We start from the raw sequence: 20,938 nt of genomic DNA on the forward strand, positions 1-20,938 counted from the left end.
CTAATATCTAATTATTTAGATTAAAATAATTATATAATCATTCTAGTTACCTTTCTTGAATTTAAGTCTGAAAAAAAAACCCTGCAAGCAAACATTTACCTACGTAACAAACCTGCACATCTTGCACATGTACCCCAGAACTTAAAATTTTAAAATAACCTGCAAGCAAACATTTAATCTATGTAACAAACCTGCACATCTTGCACATGTACCCTAGAACTTAAAATTAAAAAAAAAAACCTGCAAGCAAACCTATCCCCTACATATTTCCTCATACTCCATCCATACATTTAACATAATAAATTTTTTTAACTGTTTCTTCTTAAATTACTTTACACTATGCCTTTATAACACTATATGCAGATAGAAAGTTGCATATTATTATGACCAAAGGTCATTTATTATCTAATCTTTCATCTTGGTGTTGATGATGGTCAGTTCATTAAATTGTTCTTCTCAACCTGGGAGAATTAAGTCCTAATGCTCTTATGAATCCATTGCACATGATGAGTTCACTTCTCTAGCTTTTTACCCTTGTTGTAAGAATTATGAAAAAAGGTAGTTGAATTATTTTCTCCATAATAATATAGAGAAATAATAATATAGAGAATGTGGAATGTTCTCAAAAACTGGTTAAGAAAGGCTACATTAAGAATTATTTCTTAAACTTCTAATATGAGACACCCACTACATTAACAGATAGAACAGAAAAGCTTCATAAGTCATAACCCCTTCTCTTAAAGAATTTACATTTTACTTAATGAGATATGAAATAATCTGATGAAAGATCTGAAAAATAAGCAATGGAATTTGAGATTGAATTATGCAGCATCAACTTGAAATTTGAAAGTAAAATAATATATGTGAACTTCATCAGTAATAGAGGTCTTCAAGGAGAAGGTAGATTTAAGCTGAAATCTTAATTTAGATTTAAATGAAAATTGAAAATAGCAAATAATTATCTGTGAATTGTGAGGAAGTGAGGAGGCATTCAGGACAAGGAAGAGCAAAGCCATAAGACAGTAATAAGCAAATCAGGTGATAGAACCAAGAGTCACAAGCAAATCATTTAAATAATCCAAATATCAAATTTCTTAACTATTAAAAAAATAGGGAAAATGTCAGTCTCATAGGGTTGTGGCAAAGATCAAGTTTATGAAGATAATGTATGTGAAGGTACTGGGAAATACAGAGACAGTAAGGGCTCCTGGTAAATAGGATAGGATTCTTAGGATAAAGGCAGCTTAGGAAGGATTTTGCCATTTGCCTCTTTCTCATTAAAATGGCATGCCAATTATTCAGCATCCTCTATGCTGTACAGCATGAATTATTTCTGGAAGATTAATCACCAAATCAAATGCAAAAGCATCCTTCTACTGAGTTTTTTCTTGTCTTTGATGAAATCACTGGGTTCACTGCTTTTATCAGTTTTCATTTGGATAATATTTAAAATGATCTTTTATCCTAGTTTGAATACTCTCAATCAATGTCAGCCTCTTTTAATTTGGTTTAAGATTACAGGAAAACATCATGACCCTATATATTTTTCCACCATAACTATTAAGAACAATGGAGCCAGACGTATTTGAACAATGAAAGAAAATAAATGGAGTTTGCCTTTTGAGTTATCATTTAAGTTCTGGGTTTCAGATCATGAGAAATATTTCAGAATAGGGGTAATCCTGGATACGATTATAAAGTATATCAAGGCTGCAACACAAGTGCTGCTGGGATTTTTTAAAGAGACACATTCTTATGAGTCTTAAAGTCTCAATGAAGAATGGAAGATTTGAATGAGTTTTCCTGGATGATCATGATTCGGTTAGGTGAAGGAGTAGAGAAGGCAACAATCTGCAGAAAGAATAATCCTGGAATGTTTAGAAAATCCAGGAGGGGTTTTACTGAAATGGAAATCTAATACTGGAGAACAATGAGAAATAAAGTTGGATAGTTACAGTCAAGTTGAATGAATAACTAATTCAGTCACCACACACACCCTATTTTAATTTCTTAAGCATATTCTGCGGGTCTCAAGGACCCACAGGAAAAAAAAAAAAGCATAAGTCCCTTTAAAAATTGTATTATGTATATGACATCCATATAACAAGGCTGAAATTAGAATCTGAGTGTTATTTTCGTATTTGTTAATTGGGGTAAAATACACATAATGTAAAATTTATCATCTTAATCATTTTTAAGTACACAACTCAGTAGTGTTAAGCACATTCACATTGTTGTGATACAGATCTCCAAAACATTTTCATATTGCAAATCTGCAACTCTATATCCATCAAACAACAATTCCATATTCCTCCTGCCCCGAATCCTTAGCAACTACCATTCTGTTTTATTTCTCTATAAATTTGACTATTCCAGGTACCTCACTTAAGTGGAACCAAACAGTATTTTTCTTATTGTTACTGGCTTATTTCACTTAGCATACTATCCTCAAGGTTCATTGATATTAACGCGTGTGTCAGAATTTTCTTCCTTTTTAAGACTGCGTAATATTCCATTGTATGTATATGTTACATCTGGTGTATTCATTCATTCTTTGATGGACACTTACATTGCTTCCACCTTGTGGCCACTGTGAATAAAAGCTTCAGTGAACAAAGATTTTCAAACATCTCTGCAAGACCCTGTTTTCAGTTGTTTTAGGTATATACTCAGAAGCAGAATTGCTGGATCATATGGTAATTCTATCTTCAATTTTTTGAACAATCATTATACTGTTTTCCGTAGCAGCTGCACCATTATACATTCCCACCAGCTGTGCACAGGGATTCCAACTTTCCTACAACCTTGCCAACACGTTATTTCCTATTGCTTTGATAGTAGCTATCCTAATAAGTTTGAGATTATTTTAGTATTGTCAGGTATTGTGATTTATCCTAATTGCAAGCTAAAAGTTGGCCAGCTACAATTCATGGATGCTGGAAGAAGGCATGAGGTTAAATATAAAGGACAGCAATAGCAATAGCCAGAATATCAGATATATTACCTAAGAGGAACTCCAACTTTAGAGAACCCAAATCTCACATAATAGGCAATAAACCTGTCTGACATTTGCCCTGGAAAGAGTCATGATTTTTATTATGGTGGACGATAGACAAACTTGACCTTTGCCCTGGAGGGAGACACTATTTCTGTCTTCCAAGGCATTTACTTTACAAATATCCTTAAAAAGATAGTCCAGGAAAAAAAATCAGTCAGTATATTTGCTTGTAAGATTTACCTAAATGAGAGACCCACTGAGAGTGTGCCCTAATGAATATCTTCACATATCTTTAACATTAGTACTACATAAGAAAACATTTATTCCTATATATCAGATATGAATAGTAATATATAAATTGAGGTTTGCAAAAATTAGTTTTTTTATTAAATTACATTGTAATCCAAGCCCTCATTCTGCCATAATTACTAGAAATCTAACTTCAGTTATGTGATCAATGGTGAGAATTTGAAAGTGGTAAGGGAGGGAAGGTGGAGGTCCACTCCCAATTAAATTTTTTTAAAAACCAGAAAAGTTTAAGTACCTGGAAAATGAAGTAATATCCTATAGTCTTAAACCTATTATTGTGTTCAATATATATATGTATCGTTGGCTTAAATTAGCAAGACTAATAAAATCCAGAAACAGCCTCATTGTTTTTCCTGTGCCCATCCCTGTAAGCTAATCTGCAGGGCTAGTTCCTCCCATCTCCCCAGAAAAAAATCTCAAGTAAGCCTCAACATTTTTGGGTTATTCTCAGATACTCAAAAGTTCTCCAGTCACTTTAGCTATGAATAAGTTTCAATTTAGTAAAGTAATGTATCCAATATTATATAATAATCAAAGTACTAAATGTAATTTAAGGTAAAACTTTTAACCCCTGACCTCATCCTACAGCTCTGCTTTACTGCAAGGAAAGCCCTTCAGTGGGAAAATGAGGGTGATAGACCTTGTCTCTATTTCTTACTTTACACCTCCAGTTAACATGTTTCTTAACATATCTAGGGTCAAAATAGAAGGGGAGTGGAGGAAGAGGAGAGGTAAGAGCCAAAGAAATAGGTGTGGTTTTTTTTAACCTTTATTTTAGATTCAGGGGATGTATGTGCAAGTTTGTTAACTGGGTGTATTTCCTGATGCTGAAGTTTGGGGTTCAAATGATCCCATCAACCAAGTACTAAGAATAGGACCCAACAGTTAGTTTTTCAACTCTTGCCTCCCTCCCTTCTTCCCCTCTCTAGCAGTCCCCAGTGTTTATTGTTGCCATCTTTATGACATGAGTATCCAATGTTTAGCTTCCACTTATAAGTGAGAACATGTGGTATTTGGTTTTCTGTTCCCACATTAATTTGCTTGGGATAATAGACTCTAGTTGCATCTATGTTGCTGCAAACGGTATTATTTCATTACTTTTCATGGCTGTGTAACATTCTATGGTGTACCTCTTTGAGTGATACAAGGAAGTACACAGATGAACCTAAGAGAAAATTCAGTAGCCTGTTCAAAATAACCAGCTAAATGCCAGAAAGTAATATTTTGGAGACAAATTTGTTTAGATAGGTGACTTTTCAATTTAGCTTTGGCATAACCTTGAGTCTTCTCAGAGCCTAGATAAAAGCCTAAGAGGAAAGCTCCATAGGATTGGGTCATGCAGTGCATCTACAGTGTACCTAGTTGTACAGACATTTTCTAGAGTGGGTGGTGACCTAATGTCAACTAGCCCATTTCTTGACCAGCTTATACTTTTACAGGCATCTTATTTTTCAATGATGAACACGCTGATATCTCTTAAGTGCCCTCACCTAAGCACACAGGAAAAAGGAAAGAAACCAAAGAGCTGTGTATTCCAAAACACAGAGTTTGTGTCACTTGCAATAATAACCATTTACTGTAACCACTGTCAGTTATCTTTAAAACTATAACTCTTGCCAGTGACTCATCAGGCAAAGTGCCACCTCATAGCACAAACTAATCCTTGGTACCCAAAATGTGAAAAAAAAATCAGGTATCTCAATGTAAAGGAGAGCAGAATTTCAGACTTGAGGGGAACCTACTCATGACTCTCAGGGCTCAATGAAGAAGACCAGAGTACTCCAAAAAAGAAATCAGTGGCACCTTCCCTGTGTTTCTCAAAGGGTATCAGGGTCACCAGGAAGTCTCCTTTAGGTCTCTTCATGTGGCCACCAAAACTCTATTTCCTTTTAGTAATTTCCCATCTACTGACCACCAAATGAAGGAGGTAGGGGCTTGAAGAGAAACATATTAAGAATGCAAGGAAACTGGATGGAAGATAAATATGTAAAAAGGAAGAAGGGGGAACAGGAAATGGAAAGAACAGATCTGAGAGGAGCCAGTTTGAGATCTTGTTTCCCAAGAAGACCAATGAAGTTCCACATTATCTTCAGCAAAAATCATGCCAACAAGAAAGGAAGCAGACAGAAGGGCTGAGCTTATAGTTAGCATGGGTTTGAGAAGCTTCAGTTGACTGAGAAGCTCCCATGGGAGAAGCAGGATCCAATAGAGAGACCTGAGAGGCCTTAAAAAAATTATAGCCTGAATATCAACTTTCAATTAAGCTCACTTCTGACCATAGAGCTCTTTTAAATATCTTTTCAAAAATTATCAGATTTCAGCTGGGACAAACAGCAAATATTCTTGGCTCTATTTTCTCCCTTAAGCCAACAATATTGAACTAAACTTATTTACCAGAGATTCACCTAAGTCACATGAAAGTGAAAAGCATTTGGGTTTGTTACTGTATTTTCAGCAGTTTTAGGTATATTTAGTTAATATGATTGTCCATTTATCTATAAGCCAGTTTGAAACTCATTTAAGGGATTCAACAAATAAAACAAACCAAAATTTTAAACCAAAGGTATACCTAATAGGCGACTCAAAACCAAAACTAATAAGCCTTTTAAGGTTTAACCAAGGACTCACAAGTCAGCCCTGCAGAGGTGCAAAGAATGCAGCCCTCTCAAGATCCAGAGCCACTTCCCGAAGACAGCCGAAAGAGAAAAAGATTCAACAATGCTTTGAGAGCTGGCAATAGTAGGTATGCTAGCTACATATGGGGTTCAACGCACATTTTTGTCTGGCCATATTTTGGGGGCCAGACAACTTTTCAGTTGGTTCATCATAGAAGCAGGCCTAATAAAATGCATGCCCTGACAGGCAGGAAGCCAAGCCACGTTCTTAGGACACGAATTGAAACAAACAGGAAAACAAAAGCTGTTCATATGAGGGAAAGGATTAGTAACAAATCGGTACCCCACAACCAAAAGCCACAATTCACACATTTTTCCTGTAGTGACTCAAACCAATAATACCATGGAAAGTTCATTTCCAGAGACTAAGACAGCAAAGACTTTCATTGTCACAGGTAGTAATGACATTATTTATGTAAATGGTAAATTTATGTATTATGTAAATCCCACAAAAAATGTGGGATGCCTCCAGTCACAAACACAGTAATCTGTGACAATAGGCAAACAATACTGGGACGGGAGTTTCCCTTTACTAACCAAGCAATGAGGACAAGGACTTCTTATAAGAGGAACTCCTCTGAGAATTGAAATGATCAAAGAAAACCTTTGGGTTCCAGGCTATCCAGCTGGCTGCCTGACACAAGCCAACACTTTGCACTTCCCTAAAATGGACTAGAGAGAATGTCTTTAATGGTCACAAAGCCAAGATCTCAGGATATAAAACAAAGGAGAATCTCAGAATACAAGACAAAAAGAGAATCTCGTCCAGTTTTTGACTCAGTTACCCACAGCAAAGTTAGTCTAACTAAACAGAAGTCTCGTAAGAACTACGGATCCACCAGCTTGTAAGGCCAGCTTGAGCAACAACCTTAGAGAGCCTATGCCTGTGCTCCTTACCCTGTGATTCTGCTGTTTATGATAAACAATACAAAAGACAAAGACAACAGAAAACAAGGCAGCATCTCTGCAAGGGAAGGGATCAGAAAATAAGACTACTCACACCAAACAAAATCACCAGATTCACTATACCCAGCAACTAGTTCGTACAGATGATTTTCTCTTGCTAATCTGAATTTTGGAAAAAAGAGATGAGAAAATTTTACCTTCTATTCTCCACCAGGTGACACTACAGGCAGAAATCCAGGAGGGCTGTCTTTGGAAAACAATGTTTACCATTTTTCTTTGCCGGCTTTTCATCAGTTGTTCCAGAATCTCATCTGCAGGCTCTGGAGCAAGTCAAGTGTCCCAGCTGCCCCACAGTGGGCACCAGAACTATAGGAATAATTGATTAAATCACTGAGCACATGATTGAGCTTGGTTTCCAGCCCTTCTCTTCTTTCTCATCTTTCTGAGGATTCAAGGATACTCATGATATCATTTGATCCAAAGCTCCAACAGTCTAATCAAATGGTTGGTCTTTCTGATGGGGCCTATCCCCATCCCAAATCATTTCATTAGTATAAGCTTATACTAGGGCCCCACCATGAATCACCTCACTAGCATAAGCAATCTGGACCACCATGAATGACAAAGAACTCCTATCATTTGGGAAATTTCAGATGAACTAGTTTTCCTCTCAAGAACTAGAGACAAACGCTAATCATATTATCCATTATACAACAATCTTCAAGTGGATGAATGACCAAATTTTTTTTACCAAGACAAGTGGTTTGCAAGACAAGTGGTTCAGGATCTCACTCTGGGATTTAGGATTATTGCTATGTCTTCGGGCCTCGGATGAAAACTGAGTCTAAAACATATTTACGTATGTTGCATATTTACATCCTTTTAATTGTAAATTGGCTAAGCCTGCATGACTGCAGAAGGACCAGCAGACCTGTGGCTTCTACGTGTGTCAGGCTGGGAAAAGGGCACCTTGACTAAGTTTGGAAACCCAGAAATCTAGGTTGTAGCCTGCACAGATGTACCACAGGAACACTCACTCAAATGCAAAGCCCTACCACTTACTCATGGTTTTAGAAGGGTGGCTCAGGCCACCCCTCACTCACAGAACTCCTGTTTCAATTTTAGTTTCACAGAGTCTCACTTTTCTCTCCTCTTCTTACCTAGCAAAATAATGTCAAAAAACTAGATGTAAGGAGAATGCAGTTGACAAAACAGTTTAAAGAATCATTTTGTTGCACGTGGTACTGAAGAACAAAATGAAATCATTTCTTTAAAAAGTATTCATCCTCTTTGTGATGGTTAATCTTATGTGTCAGTTTGGTAAGGCCATGGTACTCAGATATTTGTTCAAATATTATTCTAGATGTTTCTGTGCAGGTATTTCTTCAGATGCGATAACATTTAAATCAGTAGCCTATGAGTAAAGCAGATTACCCTCCATAATGTGGGCTGGCCTCATCCAAAAACTGAAAAGCCTTAACAGAAAAAGACTGACCTCCCCAGAAGAGGAAATTCTCCCAGCAGATTGTGCTTGGACTCAGATTGCAACTCTTCCCTGTTGTCTCCAGCCCTGCAAATTTGGGGCTCACCAAGTCTCTATAGTCACAAGCCAATTCCTCAGAATAAATCTCTGTCTGGGCCGGGTGTGGTGGCTCACACCTGTTTAATCCCAGCATTTTGGGAGGCTGAGGTGGGCGGATCACGAGGTCAGGAGATTGAGACCATCCTGACTAACACGGTGAAACCCCATCTCTACTAAAAATACAAAAAATTAGCCAGGTGTGGTGGTGGGCGCCTGTAGTCCCAGCTACTCAGGAGGCTGAGGCAGGAGAACTGTGTGAAGCTGGGAAGCGGAGCTGGCAGTGAGCCGAGACCATGCCACTGCACTCCACCCTGGGCGACAGAGCGAGACTCCATCTCAAAAAAAACACAAAAAAGAAAAAAAGAAATAAATCTCTGTCTCTCATTTTCTCTCTCTCTCTCAATCTCTCTCTCTCTCTCTCTCTCTCTCTCTCTGTTGGTTCTGTTTCTCTAAAGAACCCTAAAACATTTTTAATATTATATAACAATATGCAATATTAAGTATACATAATTTATTAGTAGAAATGTGCTTTCATTCTATGCACCAAGGAATACTCTGTACTATGTATTTACCTGCTGTAAGCATGTTTGTGGTCTGTATTTTCACATGTGTTCTCTGACTATGAAAGCTGCATAATTACAAACCATCTCTAGGCCTTTCCATTTTCCATGAAGTGACTTTTTCTTTATTACTTACCTTTTATTTCTGCATTCCTACTCTACTGGAAAATAAATTGAGGCACAAATGAATAAAACTTTCTACATTAAGGATAATAAATATGAGTCATTAAATTTTTGTACAACATATCCTATTAGTTTCTTATATTTCATTAAGAAGCACCAGTGCTAAAGAGATATGTAACAGGGAATAGCTGTTCAATAACATCAAAGAATGTTAAAATATGATTGAAATATGATGGGTACATTTGCTACTGTATATTTTTTAAATGTCTATTGAATTTCAAAGAAATATTTGATATATGTTACCATTAATTATTTAATAGGGAAGAAAGCATTTTACTTCCTGTTGTGTGTATATACAAAGTAAACACATTTTTAATTGTCTATGCATTTAAATGATTTATGAACATAAGGAAAGCTTACCAAATTCACTTCACTTTAACAGGAAAAGAAATCAAACACACTGGTGTAATATAATTTGTGATGATATATGCTTGTAAATTAAAGCCAATAAGTACAAGATAAAGTGGTGATCTAATAATATGTATTTTATATATTTATTATAAATTATATATATTCATTTTATAATATACATATGATATATGTAGATATCATTAAAAGAAAAACCTTAGGCCTAAATACAGTATCATTTGCTCAAACCAAGGGGAAAATGGTGTAAGTAAAAGTTAAGTTAGATAAGACGGCCAGAAAAGCACCTTAAACAGAAGTATGACTTGTGCCAATTTAAAACAATGGGAAGAGTTTCTAGTGTACATAGGCAGACATCTTACAAATGGAGATTTCCTTTATAGGTGTTAATTTCTTTTACAAAAGGGTTTCAGGAAGGCCAGTTAAATTCCAGAAACGTGTATTTCAGTTTGATAGGCGGTGACTTTTTAAACTTAGCAATTGTTTCTTAGCTAAAATTACTGAGTTCAGGGTGGAGTCCATTAAGGAACAGAGCAAAGAAATCATTCTCTAGGCCTGGGCTGGGTATGGATGGGTCTGATAAAGAAGAAAACCTACTTTTCCTAAGGGCATACTTAATTTTTGTGGGTATAGAGCAGATGTATATGGGATACATGAGATGTATTAAAACAGGAATGCAATGTGAAATAATTACATAATGGAAAATGGGAATTGCATCCCCTCAAGCATTTGTGTTAAAAACAATCCAATTATGCTCTTTTAGTAATTTTAAAATGTATAGTTAAAATATTATTGACTATTGTCACCCTGTTGTACTATCAAATACTAGGTCTTGTTCATTAATTCTAAATATTTTTGTACATATTAACCATCTCCACCACCCCGCAGAAGCACCCAGTGCTCTCCCCAGGCTCTGGTAACCATCCTTTTACTCTTTATCTCCATGGGTTCAATTGCTTTGAGTTTTAGATACCACAACTAAGTGAGAACATATGATGTTTGTCATTCTGTGCCTGGCTTATTTCACAAAAAATAATGACCTCCAGCTCTATCCATGTTGTTAAAAATGACTGAATCTCAATCTTTTTTATGGCTGAATAGTACACCATTGCGTATAAGTCCCACATTTTCTTTATCCATTCATCTGTTGATGGACACTTAGGTTGCCTCCAAATCTTGGCTATTGTGAACAGTGCTGCCACAAACACAGCAGTCCAGATATCTCTTTGTTATACTGATTTTCTTTTTCTGGGGTATATACTTAGCAGTAGGATTGCTGAATCATATGGTAAGCTCTATTTTAAGCTTTTTGAGGAATCTCCAAACTGTTCTCCACAGTGCAGAAACTTTTTAGCTTGATGTGATCCCATTTGTCTATTTTTGGTTGGTTGCCTGTGCTTGTGGGGTATTACTCAAGAAATTTTGCCCAGATCAATGTCTTGGAGAGTTCCCCAATGTTTTCTTGTAGTAGTTTCATAGTTCAAAAATCCATTTTGATTTGATTTTTGTATGTGGTGAGAGATAGGCATATAGTTTCATTCTTCTGCATATGGATATCCAGTTTTTCCAGCACTATTTATTGAAGAGATTGTCTTTTCCCCAGTGCATGTTCTGGACACCTTTGTCAAAAATGAGTTTACTGTAGGTGTATGAATTTGTTTCTGGGTTCTCTATTCTGTTTCATTAATCTATGTGTCTGTTTTAATGCCAACACCATGCTGTTTTGGTTACTATAGGTTTGTAGTATAATTTTTTTGTTTGTTTGTTTTGTTTTTAATGTTTCCACTTTATTGCTCTAGCATGGAACTTGAGGCAAGCCTGGACCTTCAGCAACATGCAAAGAAGAGGCTGAGGGGGTTTGGGAACACAACCTTGCTGAGAGGGAAAACTGCCAGGGGAAATACCAGAACAGGGGACAGGGGGTGGTCACCATAACACCAGAAGACATCATCAGCCATGCCATTTGGAGTGAGGAAGGGAACAGAGAAGAAATGGTGTTTCTTCCCATGTACCTAGCACCCACATGGAGGCCACATTTGGAAAACGACTGGGAGAGGGAAATGGACTGGGAGAGGGAAAGGATGGGGAAAATGGCTGCCCAGGAGTCTCCCTCTCCACCCTGGGTTCATATCAGACCCCATCCCAACCACTTGCCTCTTCTACCCTTGGAAAATGGAACTAACAAACAGAGGGATCACAATAAATTAACATTCTAATGACCATATATGGATGGACATATGTTCATGTGCAATGGGGGAAGGGAAGAGGGGGTGACACCATCTAAAGTGATTCCCCACCTCAATCTCCCAGCTTACTCCTTTCCCCCTTCACCCTAAAGCCACCATCCAATCAGATAGAAAAGTAAAGGTCTAATTCACTCAAAATTCCTCAGGTTTTACAAAACTCACAGGACAGAGTGGGGAGACACGGGGGCAGGCAGCCACAGGAGTAGAGCTGGTGGAGAGGGGCTATGCTTCTGTCTCCACTTGAGACTGGCTCTCTGTGGTGTTGCTCTTCTGCTCCTCCTCCATCTCTGTGTCAGTGGGATTATCTCCTGAGGAAGCCTCTGGCCTGACCTTGTTCTCCTCCTCAGCTAGCCTCTCAAACATGTTGGCGTAGAGCTTCTTCTCCCAGGCAAGCTGCCTGCAGATCTGCTGCTGGCACACAGCCAACTGGGCCTTGGTGGCTTCATTGTTTGGGTAGAGCTGCAAGACCTTCCAGAAGTCAGCCCATGCCAGTTCAAAGTCATTCACAACCAGGTGGTCCTCTCTCCGACAGAAGAGGCCCTTCTCCTCGTTGCTGTCCAGTTCTAGGGCCTTGTTACAGCTTTCAATGGCAATAGAGAAGGCCTGTAGTTTCAGATGACATATGGCTAGGTTGAGGTGAGAGGCCAGTTGAAGGGCTTTTGCCTTCTATGCTTCCTCACTGGAAAAGCTAGACTCATATTTCAGCCAGGACACTATCTTCTTAGACTATAAAAAAGCTTGCTTGTATTTGCCTTAATTGAAGTACACAGTGTCCCGCTCTTTCACTGTGGTGCTGTGTTCCAGCTTCTCTTCTGAATTAATCTACCAAGACTCCTTTGTCTTTTCAAAACTCTTGAGGTGTAATTCATATTAGCAAGGCATTTTGTGGGATTTGGAACTTTTCCCTCCCAACACTGCCAAAAGCATAGCTGGGTTTGAGGTACACAATGGGATGTTCTCCTTTCTACATGCACTGAATGGCCCTCTTCAGACCATAAGGCAAATCCAGGTTCTCCCCGCTGTCTGCCTCAAAGCCGAGTTCCTGATGTTCAAAGGGCTGATCCTTGTAGCACCCTTCCAGTGCAACCTCCATGATAGCACCCTCACTGGGCCTGGATAGTCTTCACCACGAGTCTGTATTCTCTAGGTGATTCCACCATATTCCTCTTCCATCAGATCTTCTCCCTTAAACTGAAACAACTCCACCTCAAACACAAGCGTGGCATTGGGGAGATCTTTGGAGGACTGCCTGCTGCACCGTAGGCATATTCTGGTTTGCAGGTGATATGGCACACCTCCCCCACCTTCATGGCTGCTACAGCAATGTCCCAAGCTTTGATGATCTCCCTTTTCCCAAGTCAAAGGAGAATTTGTCCTTGTGATCCAGACTGGGGTCAAAGTTTGTGCCATCTAACAGCCAGCCAGTGTAGTGGACAAAGACTCGGTCCCCAATCATGGGCATCTCTGTACCTGTGCCCTCTCTCGATGACTTTCAGCATGCCTTCCTCCTGTTTGGGGCTAATGTCCACTCCCTCCATGGGCAGAGGCACCAACTGCTCCCAGGTCTCAGTCTCCTTCATCTCCTCGGCTGTCATCTCTGTGTGGCGCACTCTTTCTGGGAGCTGGCGCCGGCACCAGTGCACTCTGGGCTGAGGGCACGGGCGCTACCTGCAGGGTGTGTGGGAGGCCAGGCACTGTGGCACTGACTGCGGACTGCGCAGAGGCTGGAGCACCTCTGCCAGTCTGTAGTACAATTTGAAGTCAGGTAATGTGATTCTCTCCAGTTCTGCTCTTTTTGCTCAGGATGGCTTTGACTATTCTGGGTCTTTTGTTGTTCCATGTAAATTTTAGGATAGTTTTTTTGTTTTGTTTTGTTTTCGTTTTTGTTTTTTTTCTGTGAAGAATGTCATTAGTATTTTGAAAGGGATTGCAATGAATATGTAGATTGCTTTGGGTGGTACAGACATTTTAACAAAATGGATTCTTCCCATCCATGAATATGGAATATCTTTCTCTTTTTTGGTGTCCTCTTCAATCTCTTTTCTCAGTGTTTTATAGTTTTCATTGTAGAGATCATTTCTTTGGTTAAATCCTAGGTGATATGGTTTGGTTGTGTCCCCACCCAAATCTCACCTTGACTTGTAATAATCTCTACCTGTCAAAGATGGGGCCAGGTGGAGATAACTATATAATGGGGGAAGTTCCCCCATACTATTCTCGTGGTAGTGAATAAGTCTCATGGGATCCGATAGTTTTATAAATGGGAGTTCCCCTGCACAAGCTTTCTTGCCTGCCACCATGTCAGACGTGGCTTTGCTACTTCTTTGCCTTCTACCATGATTGTGAGGCCTCCCCAGCCTTGTGGAACTGTGAGTCCAGTAAACCTTTTTCCTTTATAATTTACCCAGTCTGGGGTATGACTTTATTAGCTGCATGAGAACAGACTAATACACTATGTATTTAATTTTACTTGTGCCTATTATAATTAGGATTACTTTCTTGATTTCTTTTTCAGATTGTTCACTATTAGCATAAACAATGCTACTGATTTTTGTACGTTGATTTTGTATCCTGCAACTTGACAAAATTTATCAGTTTAAATAGTTTTTTGGTGGAGTCTTTAGGTTTTCCCAAATATAAGATCATATCATCTACAAACAAGGATAATTTGACTTCTTCCTTTCCAGTTGGATGTCCTTTATTTCTTCCTCTTGTCTGATTGCTCTAGCTAGGACTTCTAGTACTATGTTGAATAACAGTGGTGAAAGTGGGCATCCTTGTCATGTTCCAGATGGTAGAGGGGAGGTTTTCAGGTTTTACCCATTCACTATGGTTTTAGCTATGGGTCTGTCACATATGGTTTTAATTATGTTGAGGTATGTTCCTTCTACATGCAGTTTTTTGAGGGTTTTTCATGAAGGGATATTGAATTTTATCAAATGCTTTTTCAACATCCACTGACATGATCATATGGGTTTTGTCCGTCATTCTATTGATATGATGTATCACATTGATTGATTTGTGTATGTTGGATCATCCTTGCAAGCCAGAGATAAATCCCACTTGGTCATGATGAATGATATCTTTTAACATATTAGTGAATTTAGTTTGCTAACACCTTGTTGAGGCCTTTTGCATCAAGATTCATCAGAGATACTGGCCTGTAGTTTTCTTTTTTTGATGTGTCTTTGTCTGGTTTTGGTCTCAGGGTAATACTGGCTACATAATATGTGCTGGGAAGTAACCCCTCCTCTATATTTTCAGAATTGTTTCAGTAGGATTGCTATTAGTTCTTTTTAAAATTTTCAACAGAATTCAGCAGTGAAGTCATTGGGTCCTGTGCTTTTATTTACAGGAAGATTTTTAATTACAACTTCAATCATGTTACTTGTTATTGGTCTGTTCAAATTTTGGATTTCTTCATGGTTCAATCTTGGTAGGTTGTATGCATCTAGGAATTTGCCCATTTCCTCTAGATTTTCCAATTTTATGGCATAGAGTTGCTTACAGTAGCCACAAATTATCATATGAATTTCTGCATTATCAGTTATAATGTCTCCTTTTTTGTCTCTGATTTTATATATTTGGGTCTTCTCTTTTTTCTCAGGCAAGCTAAAAGTTTGTCAATTTTCTTTATCTTTAAAAAAACTTTTTGATACATTGATCTTTTGTATTGTCTTCTTCATTTCAATTTCATTTATTTCTGCTCTGATCTTTATGATTCCTTTTCTTCTACTAATTTTGGGTTTGGTTTGCTCTTGCTTTTCTAGCTCTTTAAGGTCCATCATTAGGTTGTTTATTTGAAGTTTTTATTTTCTGTAGGCACTTATAGCTATAAACTTCCCTATTAGTACAGCTTTTGCTGTATTCCATACAACAAAATGGTACATTGTGTTTCCATTATCATTTTTTTCAAGAAATTTTTCAATTTCCATCTTAATTTCTTCATTTACTCACTGGTCATTCAGGGGCATATTGTTTACTTTCCATGTGTTTGTATAGCTTTCAAAATTGCTATTGTCATTGATTGCTAGTTTTATTCCATTGTGGTCAGAGAATGTGCTTGATATGATTCCCATTTTTTGAATGTTTTAAAACTTGTTTTGTGACCTAACATATGATCTGTCCTTAAGAATAATCTATATGCTGAGGAAAAGAATGTGTATTCTGCAGTCTTTGAAGGAAATGTTCTGTAACTATCTATTAGATCCATTTGGTCTATAGTGCAGATTAAGTCTGATGTTTCTTTGTTGATTTTCTGTCTAGAACATTGATGCAGTGTTGAAAGTGGGATGTTGAAATCTCCAGATATTGTTATATTGGGCTCTACTTCTCTCTTTAGCTCTAATAATATTTTCTTTATACATCTAGGTGCTCCAGCATTCAGTGCATATATATTTAATATTGTTATATCCTCTTGCTGAATTGAACTCCTTATCATTATATAGTGACCTTCTTTGTCTATTCTTAGTTTTTTCTTGAAATCTATTTTGTCTGATATGAATATAGCTGCTTCTGCTCTTTTTTGGTTTCCATGGACTTGGAATATCTTTTTCCAATCCCTTTATTTTCAATGTGTGTTTTATAGGTGAAGTCTATTTCTTATGGGCAACAGATCATTGGGTCTGTTTTTTGGTTGTTTTTGTTTTGTTTTGTTTTGTTTTTCTTTTTTTGGTTTTGTTTTGTTTTGTTTTGTTTTGTTTTTGAGATGGAGTCTCACTGTCACCAGGCTGGAGTACAGTGGGATGATCTCAGCTTGCTGCAACCTCTGCCTCCTGGATTCAAGCAATTCTCCTGCCTCAGCCTCCTGAGTAGCTGAGACTACAGGTACACACTGCCACACTGCCACGCCAGGCTAATTTTTATATTTTTAGTAGCGATGGGGTTTCACCATGTTGGCCAGGATGGTCTTGATCTCTTGACCAAGTGATACGCCTGCCTCAGCCTCCCAAAGTGCTGGGATTACAGGCGTGAGCCACCACAGCTGGCCTCATTTTTTTTATCCCTTCAGCTATTCTATGTCTTTTGATTGGAGAATTTTTTCCATTTACATTCAATTTATAGATAAATAAGGACTTATCTCTGCCATTTTGTGATTTGTTTTCTGGATGTTTTGTGGTCTTCTCTTCCTTCTTTCTTTCCTTCATGCCTTTCTTTTTGTGAAGGTAATTTTCGTTGGTGATGTGATTTAGTTTGTTGCTTTTTATTTTTTGTGTCTCCATTATATGTTTTTTGGTTTAGGGTATCATGAAGCTTGCAAATACTATGTTATAACCTATTATTTTAAGCTGATAACAACATTGTTTGCATAAACAAACTAACAGAAAGAAAATTTACAAAGACTTCATGCATTAATTTTGTGCCCCTGCTTTAAGTTTTTGTTACTGTTTATATCGTATTGTAATATGTCATGAAAAGTTGTTGTAGTTACCATGTTTGATTGGTAAATCATTTAGTCTTTCTACTTAAATAAGAGTAGTTTACACACTACATTTTCAGTGCTATAATATTCGGTTTTTCTGCATACTTACTATTACTAGTGAATTTTGTACCTTCAAGTGATTATTTATTGCTCATTAATGTCCTTTTCTTTCTTATTAAAGTACTCCCTTTAGCATTTCTTGTAAGACAAATCTGATGTTGATTACATCCTTCAGCTTTTGTTTGTCTACGAAAGTCTTGATTTTTTCTTCATGCTTGAAGGATATTTTCACCAGATATACTATTCTAGCATAAAAGTTCTCTTCCCTTCAGCACTTTAAATATGTCATTCCATTCTCCCTTGGCCTATAAGGTTTCCACTGAAAAGGCTGTCTCTAGGTGTGTTGGAGCTGCATTATTTGTTTCTTTTCTCTTGCTGCTTTTTGGATCCTTTTTGTATCCTTGACCTTTGCAACTTGAATTACCAGATGTCTTGAGTTAGTCTTCTTTGGATTAAATCTGCTTGGTGTTCTGTAACCTTCTTGTACTTGGATACTGATATTTTTCTCTAGGTTCAGGAAGTTCTCTGTTATTATCCCTTCAAATAAACTTTCTACCCATATCTCTTTCTCTACATACTCTTTAAAGCCAGTAACTCTTAGACTTCCCCTTTTGAGGCTATTTTCTAGATCCTGTAGGCATGCTTCATTGTTGTTTTTTTTTTTCTTTCTTTCTTCTTTTGTCTCCTCTGACTGTATTTTCAAATAGCCTGTTTTCAAGCTCACTGATTCTTTTTCCTGCTTGATCAACTCTGCCATTGAATGACTCTGATGATTTCTTCAGTATGCCAGCTGCATTTTTCAACTCCAGAATTTCTGCCTGATTCTTTTTAATTATTTTAATCTCTTTGTCAAATTCATCTGCTTGAATTTCTTTGGGTTTCCTCAAAACAGCTATTTTGAGTTCTCTGTCTGAAAGATCACATATCCTTGTTTCTCCAGGATTGGTTTCTGGTGCCTTATTTCGTTTATTTATTGAAGTCATGTTTTCCTGGATTATCTGGATACTTGTAGGTGTTCATCTGTGTCTAGCCATTGAAGAGTTAGGTATTTATTGTAGTCTTTGCAGTCCGGGCTCTTTATACCCATTCTTCCTGGGAAGGCTTTCCAGATATTCAAAAGGACTTGGGTGTTATGATCAAAGATATATCTGCTTTAGAGAGGACCCCAAGACCAGTAACACTATGATTCTTGCAGATTCATAGAGATACTGCCTTGATAGTCTTGGACAAGATCCAGAAGAATTATGTGGACTACCAGAGACTCCGGTTCTCTTTGCTTTGTCCCAGTCTCTCTCTGTGCTGAGCCACCTGGAGCTAGAGGTGGAGTGACACAAGTACCACTGCAGCCACCACTCCTAGAACTGTGCTGGGTCAGACTTGAAACCAGCAGAGCACTGGGTCTTGCCCAAGCCCTGCTGCAACCACTCTCTGGCTACCAGCTATGTTCATTCAAGGCCCTGAGGATCTACAATTAGCTGGTGGCAAAGCCAGCCAGGCCTATGTTCTTCCCTTGAGGGTGATGAATTTCTCCAAGCCCAAGCTCCAGGGGGGTCCAGAGGTGCCATTCAGGAGCCAGAAACTACAGTCAAAAATCTTAGAAGTCTACCTGGCGTTCTATTGTACTGTGACTGAGCTGACACTCAAACCACAAGACGCAGTGCTTCCCACTCTTCCCTCCCCTCTCCAAATGCAGCAAGCCTCACCCCATGGCCACTGCCACCTCAAGCCCACAGGGAGTACTACTGTACTACCACCATGTTCTCTTAAGACCCAAGGGCTCTTCAGTCAGCTTGTGGTGAATGCTGCCTGGCCTGGGACTCACCCTTTAGAGCAGTGAGCTCCCCTCTGGCTTAAGGCAGGTCCAGAAATGCCATCTAAAAGCCAAGTCCTGAAATCAGGTACCATGAGTGCCTACTTAGTTTTCTACACACCTGTGGGGCCTACTTTTATAAACTTTTTATCCAGGATAGCTTTCTTTTTTGTCTTTGGGGCAGTGTAGTAACTAAGCAAAAAGGAAAGCAGATTTAACTTTTCTTATAAGTCATTTAAGCTTTTCATTTGCCTTTTATAAAGACTCTTTAATTTAAAATACTGAAATACTTTAGAAGCTTCTGCATATCAGTAGACATCCATAGATGAGACTAATTTGGGAAGCTCCCTTTTTTTTCATTTTTTTTTTTAATTTCAACTTTTATTTTAAATACAAGGGTACATGTGCAGATTTGTTATATGGGAATATTGTATGATGCTGAAGTTTGGAGTACGGGTTCCCTCACCCTGGTAGTAAGCATAGTATAGTACTCAATAGGTAGTTTTTCAACCCACCCACTCCCAACCTTGAGTTGTCCACAGTGTTTATCGTTCCAATATTTATGTCCATGTGTTCTCAATGCTTAGATCTCAGTTATAAGAGAGAACATGTATTTTTGAATTTTCTTTTTCTGCATTAATTTGCTGAGGATTATGGCCACCAGCTCCATCCATGTTTCTGCAAAGGCCATGTTTTCATTTTCTATAACTGTGTACAATTCCATGGTGTATATATATCATGTTTTGTTTGTTTAGTCCACCACTCATGGGCAGCTAGATTGATCCCATGTCTTTGCTACTGTGAATAGTGCAACAATGAGCAGACAAGTGCATGTGTCTTTTTGGTAGAATGATTTATTTTCTTTTGGGTGTAAACCTAGTAATAGTATTGCTGAGATGAATGGTAGGTTCTTTGAGAAATCTCCAGATTGCTTTCCACAGTGACTAGACTAATTTAAATTCCCACAAACAGTGTATAAGTTTCCACTTTTCTCCACATCTTCACCAGCATCTATTGGTTTTTTTGGATTTTTAGTAGTAGCCATTCTGACTGGTGTGAGATTTTATCTCACTGCCAGTTTGATTTGCATTTCTCTGATGATTAGTGATGCTGAGCATTTTTTCATGTTTGCTAGTGACTTGTATGTCTTCTTTTGAGAAGTATGTCTTCATGTCCTTTGCCGATTTTTTAATGAAATTATTTCGTGTATTGTCTGTTGATTTGTTTAAGCTCCCTATAGATTCTGGATACTAGGCCACTGTTGGATGCATAGTTTGCAGATATCTTCTCTCATTCCGCAGTTGTCTGTTTGCTTTGTTGATAGTTTCTTTTGTTGTGCTGAAGCTTTTTAGTTTAATTAGATCCTTTTTGTCTTTTTGTTGTTGTTGCTGCAATGGCTTTTCATACTTAGCCAAAAATTCTTTACTAAGGCTGACTTTGAGATAAGTATTTCCTAGGTTGTCTTCTAGGATCTTTACAGTTTGAGGTCTTACATTGAAATCTTTAATCCATTTTGAGTTAATTTTTGTATATGGTGAAAGGTGGGGGTCTGGTTTCACTCTTCTGCATACAGCTAACCAGTTATCTCAGTAACATTTATTGAATGGGAAGTGCTTTCCCCATGGCTTGTTTTTGTCAGCCTTGTTGAAGATCAGATTGTGGTAGGTGTACATCTTTATTTCTGAGTTTTCTATTCTCTTCCACTTGTCTTTGTCTGTTTCTGTACCAGTACTAAGTTGTTTTGGTTAGTGTAGCCTTGTAGTAGTAGTAGTCATAGTAGTAGTAGTAGTAGTAGTAGTAGTAGTAGTAGTAGTAGTAGTA

At 37.9% G+C, this 20,938-nt stretch overlaps 1 protein-coding gene and 1 pseudogene across 1 annotated transcript in view; one reads left to right on the top strand and one right to left on the bottom strand.

The window, feature by feature from the left end:
* Window positions 1-20,938, top strand: part of NDST3 (N-deacetylase and N-sulfotransferase 3) — a 222,077-nt gene that overhangs the window by 137,483 nt on the left and 63,656 nt on the right. The window lies entirely within an intron of this gene.
* Window positions 12,048-13,420, bottom strand: LOC111547912 (annotated as a pseudogene).

The sequence above is a fragment of the Piliocolobus tephrosceles genome, chromosome 3 (assembly GCF_002776525.5).
Source record: "Piliocolobus tephrosceles isolate RC106 chromosome 3, ASM277652v3, whole genome shotgun sequence".
NCBI classification, from domain to species: Eukaryota; Metazoa; Chordata; class Mammalia; order Primates; family Cercopithecidae; genus Piliocolobus; species Piliocolobus tephrosceles.